General features: G+C 35.1%; 1 long non-coding RNA gene across 1 annotated transcript; it reads left to right on the top strand.

Annotated features, from left to right (window-relative positions):
• The first annotated feature begins 1,624 nt into the window (after positions 1–1,624).
• LOC134736534 (uncharacterized) lies at positions 1,625–19,262 on the top strand. Its single transcript, XR_010120628.1, has 3 exons — positions 1,625–1,679; positions 10,666–10,856; positions 19,135–19,262. It is a non-coding gene; the product is annotated as an uncharacterized lncRNA (long non-coding RNA).
• Positions 19,263–19,759: the final 497 nt, after the last annotated feature.

Below are 19,759 nucleotides of genomic sequence, written 5' to 3'. Positions count from 1 at the left end.
TTGGACATCCTTTATTTCCATACTCTTTCTGCTTTGGTACCATCTTTGTGTAATTACAAATTCTCAATTCTGTCTTTATAATCTTTCTCCTGGACCCTGGCCCTTTAGTCTGCATTTGATTCTTCTATTTTCTACTTGTTGACTTCTGCTGTAGAACTTTCAATAATTGACCCACAGTCAGGTGTGACGGCCCACAGCTGTAATCCCAACAGTTTGGGAGGCTGAGGCAGGTGGATCTGTTAAGTCTAGGAGTTTGAGACTAGCCTGGGAAACATAGAGGAGACCTCATCTCTACAAAGAAAAAAAAAATCTTAGCCGGTTGTGGTGGGCACGTACCGGTGGTCCCAGCTACTAGAGAGGCTGAGGTGGGTGGATGGTTTGAGCCTGGGAGGTAGAGGTGCAGTAAGAAATGATCGCACCACTGCACTCCAATATGGGTGGCAGAGCAAGAATCTGTCTCAAAAAAAGAAAACAAAAAACACAAGTAATTGACCCATTAGCTTAGGACCACCTGTGTGATGTAACTTACTCTAATTTTCTCTGTAGTATCTGCATCTTTGACAGCTATTTTGTCTGACATTCTGGTATCAGGAACCTCCTGCTTATAATAGCAACTATCACTCTCTAATCATTGTTTCCAATGACCACTATGTTTAATGAGGAAACTGCATCCCAGTCTGTTCGGAGAGGGAAGAAATACATGTCAAAAAATACATGTCTGTGCATATCGATGCCATACCCTTCAGTTTACAGGAGGGTTCTCACATCACCATCATGCCACAGATTTTAAGGAATTGGAAACTGTTCCTTCAAGGTCTATTTCCCTTATACAGATACAGATGCAATACATTGCTGTCATGCAGGATGTCCATCTGTATGAAGATCTGTATATGTGATCATTATAATATCTTAGTATGGGAAGGTGATAACTGAACCGTCCCTTCTGCATCTTCCTTTGAGGATATTTCAATAATATTTTTGGCTCTCCTTGCCTTTACATTTGACATACGTGCACAGATGATTTGTGGAATACAGCTCTTTGTGATTCTGCCTTGAGGATGAAGGATCTACTGCCAGGGCAACATGGGACTGATGCCGTTCATGACACATTTTTGAGTAGGCATCTCAAGATGAATGCCCCAAACTACTGAATATAATTAGTCTGTGGCAGACACAGCTCATGACATTCTCTGCTGTTCATTACCATGGAAAGAGTCACTTCCAAAGAGGAAGAAATAAAAAGCAACATTGATGCATTGCCAGTTGACATCATCAGAGCATGTTGCGAAGTAGAATGGATATATGTACTTTGGTGTTCAAGAGACATGCAGGTACTCCTTCTGCATGTACTGGGCAAGAGTACAACCACTGCCTAGATATGATATTTCAGGAGTAACAGGGGAATCTGTGAGATTTAGCCTTGTGCTATCTCTGAGACTGATTCTTCAGTCAGGCTAGCAAGGGTTTAATTGTTGGCCACATTGCCTATATTTTGAGCTCATGCAGATTCTCATCACAGTGATTTTAGCTGTGTTGCATAGGGTTGGGTTACAACTTTGAATTTTTTCAACTATTTTAGCTCTTGAAAAACACGTTATATTCATTAATATTTCTTTTGTTTCAGCGACACAAGACCATCAAACAATTAAATGTATTCAAAAGTTCCTGTAGCTTGCCAGGTACCTTAACCTCCACTTTTTTTTGCATGTTATTTTTATTAATGAGATTGCTTAAAAAGGAGTTTGTCTTTAAAAAGCAATATGTATTGCTGCTGCCACATGACACACTTTAGAATCAGGCTGCCTCTGTATTGTGCAAATACCAGATCTGCCACATATTAACTGTATGTCCTTGGGCAAGATAATCTTTTTGCCTAACTTGATGCCTTCCTCATCTGAAAAAATACAGAGAAGGAGAATAATGGTTCTTAATAAGATTTTTAGGGTGTTAACTCGATTACTAATGTAAAGAGCATTTATTAAAGTATGTAATAATTGTTCATTATAATTATCTTGCCTATTATTAGCGTATTGGCCTTTACATTTGGTTTCTCTAGTGATTTTGGATCTTCCTTTTGGACTATGGTACAAATCTTTCCCACTAACCCTTCCCACATTGGATTTCCTACCATGGTCCTTATTCAGTTCTAGAGAACCAACCATCAGCTCCAATCTATGGATTATCTTGCAAATTCCTAGCGAGAACTAAGGGGGAAGGCACAACGTTATTAGGTAGAGAAAGCGGGAGAGGTTTTCGGACTCATACTGTATGGTTAAGTACTGTTCTAAGCACAGGAAACACACAGCATCCACCAGGGGGTGCTTGTCTTGTATAGATTGGTCAATTTTTGTGCAGCTCAGTCAGGGAAGATCCTTAAGAGACCCAAGTTGAACAGACACTAAAATGAATGTGTTCTTGAATATGACGTGGAATTTTGTGCTTGATGCTCACTTGCCTGGACATAAAACTATTTTTGCAGCCTGAAGTCACATAATGAAGTTTTAATAGAGGCATTAGAACAGCATGAATACTCCATATAAGAGAAATATTTAACCATCCTCTCTTTTCAGCTCTACTTCCCCAACACACTAGCTCCTACACACACACACACACACACACACACACACACACTCTTACTAACCGGGACCATGCAACCGTACTTATTTATGTATATGATTTATTTTGTATGCTGAAAACTGTGATGTTTAGGACCCCCTGTAACTTCTTATTTGGTCTCATTGAGTCAGAAACTGCATGGTGCCTTTATTCCAAACAGAACCACATAATGCCATCCTGAATTTCATAAATACATCCTTCATATTTTATTATTTCATTAGTCGCTTGAATTCTCTACATAACCTGTAGCAAGTTCTTTTGATTATTTATAAGATACACTGCACTAATAAGTGATATAGACCTTGGGCTTTTGCCCTGATGGCACAGATGGAAAAGTAGTTTCAGTGACTAGATTAGGAAGAACCTATCACTTTGTTCCTGATAAGTATTTATTAAAGACAAGCATTTTATGAAATTTAGAAAATTAAACTAACCCCTGTTTTAGTGGGTTGATTAAACAATTTTTTATAGGAATGTATGGATTTGAAATGCTTTTAAAATCTTATTTCATTAATATAATTACCATTCAAAATTAAGTTACACAGAGTATCTCAATTTGTTGCTCATGGGATATGATCTCTCTTAGTTTAAAATTACATTATACTCAGGAAAGCTTCAAACTATCAGGTTAGCTTGTTTGGCAGATTGTTAGATTAATTCTCTAATTCACTGAAATATCTATTACAATTTTCAAAAGAATTGACTATAATGAATTAGAGAGCTAATCTTAACAATTTATCACTCAAATGAGGTCATCACAGCTAGCGGAATATTCAATACTACCAGCCCATTTCTAACATTTTCTTTATATGGAAAAATATATTTTACATTATGCTCTATCATATTTTAATGGATTATAAAATATACTAAAGAGCTGCTGTATTATAAAATAAAAATTACTCATAATCAGCCTGCCATAAATTACTTGTATGAAGTTATTAATTATAATCTTGGCAAATAGTTAATATGAGAGTGTGATGCATTGATAAACAGGGAACAGTGGTATACTCAAGTTCTAAAATTTTAAGCATTTATTAGAAAATCCAGAGACAATTACAAACTGCATTTGTTCACTGTGGGTATATTTCATTTAAAATAACAATAGTGATTATTAATATATTTTTAAATAGTAGTATACATTTTTAACTGAAGTTTGTTAACTTTTTAAATTCTCAAATATAACTGAAACTTATAAAGAAATATTGGTCCAGATTTGCTTTTTTTGAATTTGAGAGATTTATAGGGAAACCTAGGAGACTAAGTTACAAAATGGCATGTTACCGAAATATTCACAATGAAGAGAAAATGGCCAAACAAACAGCAATAAAAAATAAAACTAATCTTGATTTAAGCCAGACTAATAAACTTCAAGCTCTGCGTCTTGGGAATCAGCATTGATTCATCAGAAAGGTTACATTGCTCTGTCAGTTTGGACCAAAGCTTATACGTTATTTTCTGCTGTTGTTCTTTAGAACTCCCGTCTTTTTACAAATGCTGACATGTGCTTGTGTCCTGACACTCTTTCCTGATAAAATGTGCGTCCTATGTCCTGTACAGTACAGTCTTTTTGTGTTTAGATTACTCCCACTCTTTTTTTTTTTTTAATTTCCCTCATTCTCTGCAGAAATTCATTCTACCTCCCCACTGGGAGCACAGCCTGCCCCAAGTATCAGCCAGGAGCCAGGCACTGTTATGCACCCAAGAATAGCCTTTAAACTGCTTGTCTCCATACATTTTAATCTGCTTTGCTTCTATATACAGTGTTTTCCTAAACTGCTTGCCAATCAGAATGTTATATATTATGTATCCCAAAATCCAATCTATATAGTTTTGTACAGTCTGAATTTACTGTGCTTTTTTTCTTTTTTCGAATAGCCCTCATTCGGTGTGTTTTAGTTCCTTATGTTCTGTGATGTTTTGATCATAAGCTTATGTTTGTTAAGCATCCAGATGAGACCTGAGCTCTGGGTGACACCTTGATTATAGTCAGAGGACCTGGCTAAGCCGTACCTAGACTCCTAACCCACAAAAACTGTGGGATGATATATGTGTTTGTTTAAGCAACAATAGAAAAATGATATAATTAGCTTATCTTAACTCATATAAAATGTAAATATAAACAATTTAATGGAACAGAATTGTAGGTGCAGGAGCTGAGTCACACAGATATAAGAAAATTTGGATCTTCAAATTATGGCAAAGAATAAGCAATTCCATAAGCAGTTTCAGAAAATAATATCCATTTGAAGGAAAATTATACTATATTCACACTTAATATTTTATAGCATATAAGGTGGATTAAATATCTAAATGTAAAAATTACAAAACATTTTTACATGTATGCATTTAATACATTCATATATAATGCAGGAGAAATCACAAAATGAGATTTTTATAATATTGTGATGGTTGATGCATTATTAAGATATGAAAAGGAAGTTACATCTGACAATAATTAAAACTAATATGCATACGCATATATTTCATTAATGCTTTGGTGGAAAAACATTCCTTTTATTTTTAACCTTTTATTTTGAGGTAATTATTGCATCACATACAGTTATAAGAAATAATAGAGAGAAGTCCAGTATACCCTTCACCTGGTTTCCCCATTGGTAACATCTTTCATAACGATAGTATAATATTACAATCAGGAGAAGGCATTTGACAGTATCTCAATCTTATTCAGATTTCACAAGGCTTATATGTGCTCATTTGTGTGGCTGTGTATTTAGTTCTATAAAATTTCAGCACATATGTACATTTATTTGATCACCTCTGCAGTCTAGATAAAGAACATTTCCATCAAAAGGATCAGTTGCGGTACCTTCAATAGCCATACTCTCTGACTCATTGTGCTTCCTTCTCTAGTAATTATCCTCTAGCAACTACTGATCTCCATCTCTATGATTCTGTCATTTCAAGAATGTAATATAATTAAGACTCATACATTGTGTAACCATTGGAGATTGGCTTTTTTATTCTTCACACAGCATTATTCCCTGAGAACCATTGAAGGTGTCCCATGTAGATAGTCCATTCTTTTATATTGCTGAGTAGTATTACATGGTATTGGATTTGTTTACATCCCAGTTTGTTAAGTATCCACCCTTTGAGGGACATTTGTGTTGTTCCCGGTTTTTGGCTACTAAAAATGAAACTACTGTGATCATCGATGTTTTGTTTTCTTGTGTAATGTAAGACTTTATTACTCCAAAAAATATGCAAGTGTGATTGCTAGGTCTTATGGGAACTGCATGTTTAGTGTTTTGTCTTTTTTTTTTCATTTTAAGACTTGCCAAAATGTTTCCCAGAGTAGCTGTATCATTTTACAACCCAGCAGCAATGCGTGAAGTAATGCATCTCCACATCCTTGTCAGCACTTGGTGGTGTCACTATTTTTATTTTACCCACTTTCATAGGTATATAGCGATATCTCATTATTGTTTTGATTTTCCTTTCACTAGTGGCAAATGATGTTGAGTATCTGCCTAACTTAAATGCTTGTTAAAGACTTTGCCCATTTCTAATTTTTTTTCTATCAAGTTTTCGGAGTTCTTTGTATTTTCCAGATATGAATTCTTTGTCAGATATGTGGCTTGCAAATGTTTTCTTCCAGACTGTAACTTGTCATTTCATCCTCTTCATGTGCCTTTTTATAGAGTAAAATTTTTGAATTATGATGGAGTCCAATTTGTCAATTTGACCTTTTATGGATTGTGTTTTTGATGACAATTGGGACTCTTCACTTAGCCCTAGGCCTTAAAGATATTCTGTTTTTGTTGTTGTTGTTGTTGGATAGTTTTACACTTATGCCTGCTATCTATTTTTCGTTAATTTTATACAAAATGTGAGATTTAGGTTAAGGTTCATTTTTAACATCTTGAAAGTCTATATATTTCCAGTTTCTTCAGCAACTTTAAAATGACTACTTTTCTTCCATTGACTTGCTTTTGAAGCTTTGTTAAAATTCAGTTGAGTATATTTGTATGTGTCTATATCTGGATTATGTATTTTTTTTCCATATGTCTATGTGTCTATCCCCTCCAGCAATACCACAGTGACTAAATAGTAAACCTTCCCATTATGCAGACTGATTCTTACACTTTATTCTTTTTTCAAAAGTGTTGTTTTCTTCTATCTAGTGCCTTCCTTATAAATGTTAAGATAAGCTTTTCTATACCTATGAAAATCCTTGCTAGCATTTGTAGAAACAATTGAATTCAACCTATAGATTAATTAGCAGAGAGTTGACGTTTTTATTATGTGGACTCTTCCAATTGCGAACAAAGTACGTGCTTTCAATTATCCAGTTCTTGTTTGAATTTTTCATCAGCCTTTTGTAATGTCAAATACGGATCCTGCACCTGTTTTCTGACATTTATACATAAGTACTTATTTTGGGGGGAACAGTTGTAAATAGTATCTTGCATTCCAATCTGTATGCCTTTTATTTACTTTTCTTGCTTTACTTTGCTGGCAAGATCTTCCAGTACTACTTTGCATTCCACATATTTTGATATTATGTGTTTTCATTTTCATTTAGGTTTATGTATTTTTAAAAATTCCTTTTTGACCCAAGGATTATTTGGAAGTGTATTGTTTAATACCAAATGCTTCGAGATTTATTGCTCACGTTTCTGTTATTGATTTCTAGTTTGATTACATGGTGGTCAGAGAATATATTCTACATACAGTTTCAATTCTTTTAAATTTGTTGCTATTTGTGTTACAGCCTAGGATATGATCTATCTTGGTCAATGTTCCAAAAGCATTTGAACAAAATGTATGATTTCTGTAATTTTGGGGTGGGGTGTCCATCTATGTTGATTGGATAATATTTTTTGATTCAATTATTCTGTATTCTTGCTGATGTTGTTTCTAGTAGTTCTATCAATTGCCAACAAAGAGGTGATGAGATCCTGAATTATAATTGTGATTTGTTATTTTATCCTTTCAATGCTATCAGTTTTTGCTTCATGTATTTTGAGGCTCTGTGATCTGAAAACCATCCATTTAGGATGATTTTGTCTTTCTGGTGGATTGATCTTTTTAATCATTATATAAAATGTCTCCTACTTTTCTTTCCTCTGAAGTTTATTTTATTTCATATTAATGAAGCCATTCCTGGTTTGTTTTGATTAATATTTGCATACTATGTCTCTTTTTATCTTTTTACTTTTAAATTACTGGTGTTACTACATTTCATAATGAATCTCTTGTAGACAATATAGAGTTGGGTCATGTTTTTTAAACACACTGCCAGTGTCTTTCTTTTAATTAGTGTATTTGGACCATTTATAATTAAGGTAATTGGTGATATTGTTAGAATTTAAGTCTGCCATTTTATTATTTGTTTTCTGTTTGTTTCCTTTTTTCATTCCTCTGTTTCTCTTATACTTCGTTCCCCTGTGTTACTTAAACTTTGTTTAGGGTTGCATCTTGATTTGTTTGTAGTATTTTAGTCTATTATTTTGAATAATTGTTTTAGTAGTTGTTCTAGATAATTTGAAATACAAATGTCACTTATCATAGTTGTCTTCAGTATTTCTTTCACTTACACTGAGTACTATATCAAAGTATAATTTTTGCCTGAACCTTCAAAGGTGATTTAAAAGCTAATGTAAAAAGAAAGCCCATTATATTTTATTTTTATTTTACTTATGGTTTTCTTTGCTTTCTGAAGTTCCAAGCCTTCTGTTATAGGTGCTTTTCTGTTTAGGAAATTTCCTTAAGCTGTTCTTGAAGGGTGAGCTTGCTTATTACATCTTCTCTTAGTTTTTCTTTTTTTTTGAGAATGGCTTTATTTCCCCCATCATATCACTGAAATATATTTTTGCTGAATGGTATTGACAATTTTTTCAGCACTTGGTCTCAGGTGACAAGTCCCTTTCAATTCACCTGATGTTTGTCTATGAGTAATATGTTCCTTTCTAGTTGCCTTCAGTGTGTTTTATTTATTTTTTTGCTTTTAGTCTTCAGAAGTTTAATTGTGCTTTGTCTTGGTGTGGATTTCTTTGGGATTATCCCATTTGCGGCACAGTCAGGCTCTTGAATCTGTAGGTTTATATCTTTCATGAATTTGAGAGATTTCACCCATTATTTATTCAAACATTTTTTAGTTCCACTCTCTCTCCTATCCTTCTGGCACCTTTATGATATAAATGTTAGCTCTTTAGTTATTGTCTCATGAGACTGTGTTCATGATTCTTTCAGTCTATTTTTTCTCCGATGGTTTGTGTGGATTCTCTTTTCTCATTTCAATTGTGATTTTCCTCCTACCTGCTATGACAAGTGATTTTCAGTTGTATCTTGTACATTTTATATTATGGGACTCTGGATCCAATGTAAGCTTCTTTTTTAGTAGGTAGTTCCCCTGTTGAAGTGTAGTGCGAGGGCAAGTTGGATATGTGTGTTAAGCGTCACATCTACAAATAGGGAGCTTTGTTTCAGAAAAGTGGGTTGAAAGTGCAGCTCCCGCTGGGCGCGGTGGCTCACACCTGTAATCCCAGCACTTTGGGAGGCCGAGGCGGGCAGATCACCTGAGGTCAAGAGTTTGAGACCAGCCTGACCAACATGGAGAAACCTTGTCTATACTAAAAATACAAAATTAGCCAGGCGTGGAGGCACATGCCTGTAATCCCAGTTACTTGGGAGGCTGAGGCAGGAGAATCACTTGAACCCAGGAGGTGGAGGTTGTGGTGAGCCGAGATCGTGCCATTGCACTCCAGCCTGGGCAACAAGAGCGAAAACTCCATCTCAAAAAAAAAAAAAAAAGAAAGAAAGTGCAGCTCCCTCGTGGCATTTGTATTAAGGACCTGAAATGAAAAAGACCCAGGGAACTCAGCACTGTGTCTCCCTTTCTCAAGTCGCAAGAGTACTAGGCAGCTCTTCTTTCTTCCACACTTCAGAGTTTTTCTATTCTTTGCTTTTTTCTTGTTCTGGGATTGTTAGTTGTACGAGGGAGGATCTGGGAGGAATGTGGCTACTCCGTTCTAGTGGGATCCTTTTGAATTTTACTAGGCAAATATCAAAGTATGTGCATATCTTGCAATACAACTTTTTAAATTAAAACTTATTTATAAAAAACACATATTTTCCAGTTTCATCCATGTCCCTACAAAGGACACGAACTCATCATTTTTTATGGCTGCATAATATTCCATGGTGTATATGTGCCACATTTTCTTAATCCAGTCTATCGTTGTTGGACATTTGGGTTGGTTCCAACTCTTTGCTATTGTGAATAGTGCCGCAATAAACATACGTGTGCATGTGTCTTTATAGCAGCATGATTTATAGTCCTTTGGGTATATACCCAGTAATGGGATGGCTGGGTCAAATGGTATTCTATCACAAGGACAAAAAACCAAACACCGCATGTTCTCACTCATAGGTGGGAATTGAACAATGAGAACTCATGGACACAGGAAGGGGAACATCACGCTCGGGGGACTGTTGTGGGGTGGGGGGAGGGGGGAGGGACAGCATCAGGAGATACACCTAATGCTAAATGACGAATTAATGGGTGCAGGAAATCAACATGGCACATGGATACATATGTAACAAACCTGCACATTGTGCACATGTACCCTAAAACCCTAAAGTATAATTAAAAAAAAAAAAAAAAAAAAAAAAAAAAAAAAAAAAACATATTTACATCTTAAAACACAGTAACAGATTTTTTTAAAAAGTTATCTAGAGATAAATCTCGAATTACGTTTCAGAAACAATTACTAGAATGTCAAAATCACATGTAAACATTTTGCAAAGCACACTGATGGTTTACAAGGGAATTTGAATCAGATCTTGTTGGCACTTTGAGACAGATTGTAGTAGATGGACTATGTAGATGCAAAAATAAACATTTTTCTGAGATGTTATGGTAATGAGATAGGAGCTTTCCTTTAAAGCAGAAGACCTGTTTTGTCTTATAGTATTATACAAAGAGAATGTGAATGTTAAAATTTGAAGTGCAAGCAAAGTTTTCTTTTGAGATTTTTCATCCTAAAACTACAACCACATCACTGAAGCTTTTCTGTTCAAAAGTTTTTACAGCAGCATCGGAATGACAGAAGATCTGTATTGGGTTCTGAGTTGGATAGTTACTGCCTCTTCACCTCACTTGTCTTCACTATCAACTTCCATAACCAGTGAAAAATAATAAAATAATGGCAATCAACCCTCTTCTGCTCTTGGCATCTCAGCTTTTCCCCAGCCTTGACTCTCCACCTCAACTGGTAAGTTATAATTTATTACAGGAAATTGCTATTTTATTGTAAATTTTCATATGCAGTTTTTCTAGCCAATTTATTTATTGCTATGTGTTATTGGCCTTTCCATATCGTAAACAGAATGTTTATGGTGCGACATGTAAACTGTAATTTTACTGCATACAAAACGAATTTAACAACCACATTAATTGTTTGATGATTAGGAAGGAAGGTTTTACGCATTTTTACATTCAAACATGATCATTTATAAGTAAACGTTTTACTGCATTTAGTGAAAATTTAGAAAACCGGTTGTGTGTTTTGATTGAGGTATAATACATCGTATTTTTCCCATGTCTAATTATGGAGAATAGGTCATTATTCCCTATCATTCTGGTAAATATCCTCTCAGCATTTTTGGATTTTAGAATCAGATTGTTTACATGAAGTGGGAGATGCTTGCCTTCTAAAATAATATCTTGCAACAAAGCACTTGATAAAATATTACAAACTTTTAAGTACAGAGCTAAGCTTATAAGTAGACAAGGTTTCAGAATATAATGGGAACTTTTATCCCTAGTTTTAAGGTAAAGTTGAAGCTATGAGGGTCCATGAAGGGTGTTGTATTTTGTTTGCTTTGGCAGTGCCCTTGGTTTGTAGTCTTAGGGTTAAGGGATGCAGTGAACAGGAGGAAAGAGTTTGACTCAACGTGGCAGAGAATGCTTGTTGCCTTCCCAATGTACTTTCCCCATTAATCTTAATTACTAAACCCCAATTTTATTTCGGTGGCAGCGTGGCCAGCTACAGACTAACAGCCATTTTCCCAGAGGGAAGTAATGATGGGCACATAAATTCTGGCCAGTGTAACACAAGTGGTAGGTATTGGGTGACTATCATATTACATCTCCTTATAGGAGTCAGCTGTTAGGAGCATATTTTTCCCTTGCTTTCTCTTCTTTCTGTCAGGAACAGGGAGCATGAGGTTGTATCCCTCGTTTGCAATTAGTAGCCTTCATCATTAATGCTTTATCTTAAAGCTGGGAGTGTAAATGTAGAAGAAAACTGGGTTCATAACAACTATGGAATCATCATGTCTGTCCTGTACTAACTACTTTCAGATTATTTTTTTCTGAGAGAAAAAATGTTTGTGTTATTTTTGTGTATGTATATGTGTGTGTGTGTAAGCTACCACTATTTGGGGTTTCTTATTTATCACTGAATTTATTCTTCGTTGGTATAAATCTGAGATTCCTGCATAAACCCAAGGCTCTCAGATTCAGGTAAAGGGAGGCCTAGAATCAAATAATCCTCTTTTTGACATAAGAGAATGAATGCCTGAAAATTTATCGTTTTCATACTGCGGTCTGGCATTCATGAGCTGAGAACCCATGAGTACTTGAAAGCACAAGTCTTCTCTTCCCTGAATACCTATCATTATGCTGGTCATTCTGTGAAACCCCAGGCCAGGACAATAATGTAAAGTGGTCCTTTCTACAAATGGATTCACAAATGGAAAAATAAATAAAAACAGCAATTAAGATGAAAAATAGGAACAGTTCAGAGGGAGATGGCCTGCTATGCATCTAATGGCAGATCCACATGAAATTAGAAAAAATTGAGAAGAGGTCGTTTTGAAAATATGGCAGCAAGAATTTTCAGGAACCAATGGCATTGTGACTCTTCAGATTTAGGAAGTCCAGTGGATCCCACATACCACAAATAACTGGAATTCACTCCTAAACAAATCAAAGAAAATTACTGAACAATTAAGAACCTTAGAAACATACAAACAGATTACCTTACAGAGTAAAGACAATTACCCTGATAGCTCAATTCCAAAATCAATTTTGGAATTAAGGAGACTGTGCAAAAATACCTTAGTATTGCTGAAGAAAAACATTTGTTAAGTTAGAAGTGTGTATACAGCTAAAGTATGAATCCAAGAGGTTGAAATAAAGACAATTCAGACAAACAGAAACATCAAAACGACTTCCAGTGGATGAACTTCAAGAAAGAAAAACATCGAGCTTAAAGGTAAATGGATAGCAAGGAAGAACAAATAGAAAATACACTAACAAGGGTAATTTCAACAAATATTGATTTTATTGAACAAATCCCTTCATATGTAATTTTTGCAATAAATCATGGAGGAAGTTAAATATTAAACAACAATGGTGGCTGGGCGTGGTGGCTCATGCCTATAATCCCAGCACGTTGGGACGCTGAGACAGGTGGATTACTTAAGCCCAGGAGTTTGAGACCAGCCTGGCCAACATGGTGAAATCCCATCTCTACTAAAAATACAAAAAACTAGCTGGATGTGGTTGCTAGGCACCTGTAATCCAGCTACTAGGAAGGCCGAGGCATGAGAATAGCTTGAACCCAGGAGGCAGAGGTTGCTGTGAGCTGAAATTGCACCACTGCACTCCAGCCTGGGCAACAGAGTGATATTCCATCTCAAAACAAAACAAAACAAAACAAAACAAAACAAAACAAAAAAACCCAAAACCAATAATAGCTTGTAAGATTAGGGTAGATAGTTATTAAAGTTAATAATCCTAAATTTCTTTAATTTTGACCTATTTGGGTAGATATATTGATTAACATAATATGTTAAGTGAAATATGAATGAAAATTCATTTGCAAGCATAAGATAGTGTTTAATTCAAACAGTTACTAGGAAATGTTCAATTTAATTTAAATTATAAGGAAGGAGAAGCATGTAAGCATATAAAAAGTGCCACTAATATTAAACAAAATAAGGTAATTCAAGTATATCCAGGTGCATCAGTAATCACAAAACATATAAATAAAATTAAACTGCTTTTTAAAATAGATGTTCACGTTGGTCAAGAAAACAAAAGCAAACTGTGCTTTCAATAGATGCATTTAAACTAAAACTTCACAAGAATAAAGTTAGAAAATGATGAGGAAAATATCTGACAAAGTAATTAATGCTTTAATAACAGAAAATGGATATTTTTAGTTAGAAAACAATTATCATGGACAAAACAAGTCAGACCCTAACAGTAAATATTTCTATTCATGTGGAAAAATTTAAAATTCATAAATTTTGTGCATTTAGTACAATAAACATATAAATAGAATATTACATATGATTTAAATTTAACCTTCAAAAAATCGAGGTTAATGAAGAAATCGTAAGAATTTGAAAAATATTTTATACTTAACAATATTAAATATACCATATCAAAACACCTAGAAGAAGTGTTTGTATATACATATGTGTGTAAATCTAACAAAAAATTTTGGAGCCAAGGGTGGTGGCTTACACCTGTAATCTCAGCTTCTAGGGAGGCAAAGGCGCTGGGATCACTTGACGCTAGGAGTTTAGACCAGCCTAGGCAACATAGCCAGACTCTGTCTCCAAAAAAAATAAAAATAAAAATAAATTAGCTGAGCATTGTTGCACACCCCTCTACTCCCAGCTGCTTGGGATGCTGAGGTGGGATAATTACTTCAGCCCATGAGTTCATGGCGGCAGTAAACTATGATTGTGCAAATGTACTCCACCCACAGGGTGACAGAGCGAGCTCTTGTCTCAAAAAAATAAGAAACTGTGGAAGACTTTTATAGAGAACCTAGAAAAATTCAACTTAAAAACATTAAATAAGTCAAAAATTAATGAAGATGTATATTATGTTCACAACAGGAAGACACAATAACTTAAGCTAGTGATCATTTTCAAATTGATGCACAGATTTATTTCCAGTCAAAATTCCAACATTTTTCTAAACATATAAAATATGTTACTAAAAATTTAAAAATACTTCTTAAGTGCTAAGAAAAATAATTTATGATTAAAAAACTAATTATGTTTTACCTCAAAGTAAGATTAAAAAAAACTTAAACAGAAGGGAAAATGATGAACTTATATGGTGGAGGAAGAACTTCAGCAGAATATATTCCAAGTAATAGCTAATAGTATCCAGTATGTAATATACCATAGGCACTCAAATATTAATTGCTAATGGTTACCTGAAAATTTCAGGATAATTTTAGATTCAGTTATTCTAAAATAGTTTTACTTAGTCATTAAATTTTTCAGTGGAAAGGGAAGAAAGGTATGTCTAACATGTCTTGAGATACAATAGATTATTCTTTCCATTTTTCTTGTAAATGAACAAGCATGTAAATTAAAAAAACTTTATTTTCTAATATAGTTTATAAATGTTGTATCTTCTAATTAAATGTGCAAACCATATTAAGCAGCTATATTATTCTAAGTACTTAGCACCTAATATTAAGAGAGAAACAACGAGATGAAGTTTAACATATATTCTTTTAAAATAACCTACATGAACTCAATCTTACTAGCAGGTGGGTACCCGGGAGGTCATAATAATAGTAATACTCAAATTTTCCTAAGATATTGCCCCACTGGCGGAGCATAACCCTTCAGTCACCTAACAATGCCTGCCTTAGTTGTTTTTTGATAGTTGCTAAGAAAAACCTGTCCTCGTGGAGTCAATTACCATTTCTTCTACTTCAGTACGTAAATTGACAATGGCCTCTCCCCCGTATCCTTTATGCCAGTAATGTCTTGGGGAGCATTCACTCCATGGTTACCGTAAAGCCTCAAAATGACAAATGGACCTAACAGTTTACAGCAACAGAGAACTATACTGTGTCCCATAAGACATTGAGAAGAATGATCACTCTTTTACAGTGGATGCAAATTGGAAGGTTAAGGCAGTAGTCCCATTGTCGTTTGGACCACAATGGAGCCAAGAAGGTGAAGAGAAATGAGTGGGTACTAATATCTGTGTCCTTGAGTCTTACAAAGTTCTTCGTAAAAAGAGCACCCAGAGATAAAATTCGTTGATTTTATTTGAGAAACAGGGACCAGATCACCACGTGTCCCCTCTTCTTAAAATCTGAACTTATTTTTGGCATAGTAATTGAGAACATTGAAAAATTATTATTAATCTAGCTAAGCTAATTATACTATATTCATATGGCTAAACCATGGATTTTTAATGATTACTATAAGTAAGATTACTATAAATTCCTTCTTAAGAATGAGGTGCCTAAGGCTCAAAAATTAAGGAGGCAGGATGTCCAGGATTCTACAAGTACATGGGTGTCAACTGGGTGAGAATGTCTCCTTAAATTTAGAGCCCTTGCGCCAGGTTTGCTTCATGCTAGTCCTGACACTAAGTGTCATAATGGACATATATATTCAACAAAGAGCTTGTTGTAAACCAGGCTGAGACAGCAACTAATAAAAATAAAAGGATATTTGCAATCATTATTTTAAGTGAACTACACATCAACACTCTTCTAAGGCAAAGAAGGAAATAAAATAGAGTCATTTTCCAAATAACTTCATTTGTATAGATGGTAAACCTGGAAAATGGAGGTTCCAAGCCTCTCATCTAATACAGTTTATTCCTAGACATAAATATTTGGTTTATATTTTTATTTCTTGTGAAATTTAGTCAGGAAATGTTTAAATTAAGCAAAGGGAGTCTAGTCATTATAAGTGAGAGACACAGGCTTGTGCCAGTGGTTGGACATTCACATGCTTTCAAGGGCCAAGCAGTCCTATAAATCAGTCCTGCAGGCTAGAGAGGGATTATAGAGAACTGCAGAAGTCATGCCTAGCCTAATGACACTCAACTTAAAGTTTAAATACTGTGCTGGGAAACAAAATAATTCTAGTGATCTTGTATTTTGCCTTCCATGACCACTCTTTTAAAACCTGCCTATAAGATATATTATTCAATGTTTGTATATTTTCTTAATTCAACCTCTCCTCCTCCACCTACACACATCAACCACAAAACAGCAATAAAAGCAAAAACAATAAAAACTCAACCTTGCACCAGAGAACCTGAAATGGCTTTTCTCCTGAAACATGGAAGATAGGAAGGTGTTATTGACAACTTAATGTGGTTTTTTCAACAATACCCAGCCAGTCACTCAGAAGGGCCTTGAAGGAATGAGAAAAATCTGTAGTTATGTGGGTGTGAGGACAGGTAAAGTCCAGGGGAAGGCCCTAATAGGGTGCCACCAGAGTGTCATTAAGGACTAGTGTCATTAAGAACTAGCTGTTCTAGTGAACAGCAAGAGGATAAGGCCAATGGCTAACTGAAAGGAAAAACAGAAAGGGAGACCAAGGAAGAAACATTTAGATGGTTCCCTAAATAGTCTTTATTCTTTTTTCTAGAACTGGTTCAATGCATGCAGCCTTACAGTCACAAATTTCTTTTCCTGTTTCTGCAGTAACTATTTTTTCATCAGAATAATTTGTCCAAAATAATACTAGCATGTCGCCACACCTAACATAATTTTTGTAACTAATTAATTCCATTGCTTACTGGAGCACAATCAGCCTTGATGTAGTCATAACATTGTCTACAGGCAGGGCATGGATATTGTAGATATTTTTTGTTTTTAAATGAATTGGTGATTAAAACATAAAAATAACCATACACATTTTTTTTGTGCAAAACAAAACCTATAATTGCTTTGTGTCAAGATCCATCACAAGAAACGAGATGGCAGTGAGCACCAATAACATCATCATTTCTGCCATGGGTCTTTTTAATCAGTGGAGGAAGTGTGTTTCAGGGAGGATGCATTGAAAAGGCTTAATGCAACCATTTGAACATTTTGAAAGGGTTACTCGGAAATCAAACCACAATATCTTTCATGCCACCACCACTACCCTACATGCAGCATTTGGTAGCTTTAAATTCCTAATCTTCAGAGATCCTGAAAGATTGGATCCCATAAACTTCCTTCGGTAGCTCTTCTGAGCATTAATGCTCAGGGTGTGACTACATGTAGCTAAATTCAACAGAAAACTCATATTTATTCAGGAAATAAGCCACTGTACATAGCCATGAATGCCAGTATCTCATTTAAAAATGTTCACTCTTAAAGTACTTGTGTCTTGATATTAAAACTGTTATCTTATGAGAATGACTAGGGTTGTTCCTATATGAGAGCAAGTACTGACTATCCTGTCACTCGCTATGACTCAACGGTCCCATTGAAAACTTCATTCCTCATTGGTTCCCTGGAGGCCAGAATTTCAAATAGCCTTTATAACATTTACTAAGAAGTGAGAGATCATTTTTCTATGTTATCATTTTTTTTGTTTTTTTTTTTTTTTGAGATGGAGTCTCGCTCTGTCGCCCAGGCTGGAGTGCCGTGGCACAATCTCGGCTCACTGCAAGCTCCGCCTCCCAGGTTCACGCCATTCTCCTGCCTCAGCCTCCCAGGTGGCTGGGACTACAGGCGCCCACCACCATGCCCGGCTAATTTTTTGTATTGTTTTAGTAGAGACGGGGTTTCACCGTGTTAGCCAGGATGGTCTTGATCTCCTGACCTCGTGATCTGCCTGCCTCAGCCTCCCAAAGTGCTGGGATTACAGGCGTGAGCCACCGCACCCGGCCTATGTTATCATTTTAAAGTGGAATTTCAGCACATTCTGCATCATGCAATAGAACGTCATTTGAACCATTCTTCAATGTAAATATCATGTGCTATTTTTTTCTCAAAGTATTTTCTGATACCAGTTTTTTCCCAAATTTCAGTAATTTATTCATCTTTTTAAAAAAAATATTCTTTCCAAATTTGTAATTTATAAGGAATTCATCTTCATTTATTGCATGTTAGTGCTGAAATTGAGGCACTCGTGTGTGTGTGCATGTTTATCAGAGATGTGACTGCCTACTTTAAGTGCTTAAATTTATTTGACCTCAATATGCCCAGTTGATAAAAGAACTAGAATGAAAGACTAGAGATATTCGTGGATTTTTAATTTCATTTCTTAGAGCTGATAAATATGTGACTTTGTTTTTGTTTTGTTGAATTGCTTATGTTTTTGGTTTTACTAGCAGAATTAGAGTTACTTTCTTACACATTTTTATATTTACAGGAAATTAAAATTAAACTACATTAATTATTTTAATTTATTCATTAAGCTGAAATTCACTGCAAATTTTTTCCTTTTGTTTTGCATTTTGTAAATCATATGAATGTTTTAATATGTATCTGGTCAATTTTAATTTCCCTTGTGTTTTCTTCTACAGCTTTGAAGTTTAGAATGTCATGTTCTTGCGTATGTTAGATAAACATTAATGTGTTTCATCTATTTTATGTTAATCAATTATCTGAAATTTATTTTGGAATATGGCATAATGTAAAGGTATAAATATATTTCTTCATAAATTGCTAATTAATAATTTCAACATTATTTACTGAATTATTCATCTCTTTTCCTTTAATTTCAAAAACTTCCTGCTGTGGTTTAAATGTATCACCCGTAAAGGATGTGTTGGAAACTGAATCCTCAATACAACAGTATTGGGAGGTGGGACCTAAAGAGAGCTGACTTGGTTTATGAGTGGTCTGCCCTCCTGAATGGATTCATGTGGATTCATGCTGTTATCCAGGAAGTGTTTTTCTTATTGCCCGAGTGGGTTTGTTGGAGCAAGTCTGCCCTCACCTCCACACACATACGTGTGCTATTTTCCTCTCTTGCTTTCTGCCATGAGATGCCATAGCAAGAAGACCCTCACAAGATGCCACCCTCTTGATCTTGGACTTCCTATTCTCCAGAATCATGATAAATAAATTTATGTTTATAAGTTACTCAGTCTGTGATTCTGTTGTAGCAGTTCAAAATGGACTAAGATACTTCTCTCATAAATATTAAATATATGTAACAAGGTTACATACAGCTTTCCCTGTGTTTTTTCCATGATTAGATGCTTGTTAGCTTTATGTTCCCTGCAACACACTGTACCTAGTTCCCTGTTCATCAGTGGTGCTGGTGATCGCCCCATTTGTTGTTTCAGTCACTCACCCACCTTTAATAAAATAGGATAGTTTCAAGAAGAAAATAATTTTTAAATTGAAAAATCTGTTACTATTATGTGCTGAGTGATCTAATA

The sequence above is a fragment of the Symphalangus syndactylus genome, chromosome 4, assembly GCF_028878055.3.
Source record: "Symphalangus syndactylus isolate Jambi chromosome 4, NHGRI_mSymSyn1-v2.1_pri, whole genome shotgun sequence".
Lineage (NCBI taxonomy): Eukaryota > Metazoa > Chordata > Mammalia > Primates > Hylobatidae > Symphalangus > Symphalangus syndactylus.
The sequence above is the reverse complement of the archived record's forward strand: the minus strand, read 5'-3'. Positions and strand labels throughout refer to the sequence as shown.